We start from the raw sequence: 1,515 nt of genomic DNA on the forward strand, positions 1-1,515 counted from the left end.
GGAAGACTGAAAACTGGGCTCCTTAATTTGGAGTTGGCTCTAAGTCAGCATGCTGTCTCCAAGGATACTGTGTGGCCTGAGGAAACAGTCAGCTGTAGATGATGCCTCTGAAGGCTAGCCAGCCTCCTGTGGTTTGGCAGAAGGAGAGATCATTGTCCCAACCAGGAAGTGGTCTTGTGGTCCCACTGACCCAAGTCTTTTCCAGACAGAGCTGGGACTCACACTAGCTCAACTGGAGATTTCCCAGGGACTCACAAACAATTCTGTTTCTCAAGAGTCCTGTAGATTACCCCTCCCCAAAAGGCTCCTGCCCCAAAGCCACAATCTTAGCATTGTGTGTCTAGAGAAGGAAAAGATTCATTGGAATGTTGATGGTAACCACTCAAGCACAGCTTCTCATCACTCCCCCCGCAGGAAAGAGGGGTGGTCCCAAGCAGCCCTGTCACCGCTTGGGTGGGCTCAGAGGCCACGCAGGAGAAGGATGGACGCAGCAAAAGGAGGCAGAGCTTTGTTTGCCATGCTCAGGGAAGGTAGGCACACGACAAGAACTGCTTTCTGTAACGGGAGCAATTTAGAGAAATTCTGGGGGTTAACATGAGGCTGGGTTCCTGGCCCAACTTCAGAGATGATCTCAACATGGACCCAGACACTTCTGAGCGAAAGGCGTTTTGCTACAAGCTCATAGAGACAGGAGAAAGTTAAAGGACACACTAGCTTCCTTAGAGAACCCACACATTTCTCAGTATCCTTAGAGGCAGTAACTTACAATGGCTTTCTGGTGGAAGGAACACAACAGTAAGCCAAGTGTCACCCGGCCTGAAGAGCTTTGGGGTGTAGGGTGAGGTCATTCAGCCTGCAGGTAGTGTTTTGATCCATGAAGGGAGAGTTTCTCTGTGTAGCCTTGGTTAATGACTTTTTTTTCTTTTTGTGTGTGTTGTTTTGTTTTTTTGTTTTTTGGAGACAGGGTTTCTCTGTGTAGCCTTGCCTGTCCTGGACTTGCTTTATAGACCAGGCTGGCCTTCAACTCAGTAATCCACCTACCTCAGCCTCCCGAGTACTGGGATTAAAGGCGTGCGCCACCACGCCCGGCTTGGTTAATGACTTTTTTAATGTGAGAAATGAGCTGGAGATCCTTAAGGCTGGGTCCTAAAATTTCTTTTATTCAACATTCTCTGGGCAAGTTCATTTTCACCACGGCTCCACTTCCCACCCATGCATTTACTAAAGCATGTTTGCATGTTTACTTTCCAGTCTAAGCCTTTTTCTTTTTTTGTTTTTGTTTTGTTTTTCGAGACAGGGTTTCTCTGTGTAAAAGCCCTGGCTGTCCTGGACTCACTTTGTGGACCAGGCTGACCTCGAACTCAGAGATCCGCCTGCCTCTGCCTCTCAAGTGCTGGGATTAAAGGTGTGCATGGTGGCTTCCAGCCTAAGCCTTTTACCCAAATTCCACTCTCATGGATGCAGGTCCCTGCTTACCATGTTGTCTTGGATGTATCAAAACCACTCAAAACTCAG

Source organism: Acomys minous (genome assembly GCF_964271855.1).
Source record: "Acomys minous genome assembly, chromosome: 3".
NCBI lineage: Eukaryota > Metazoa > Chordata > Mammalia > Rodentia > Muridae > Acomys > Acomys minous.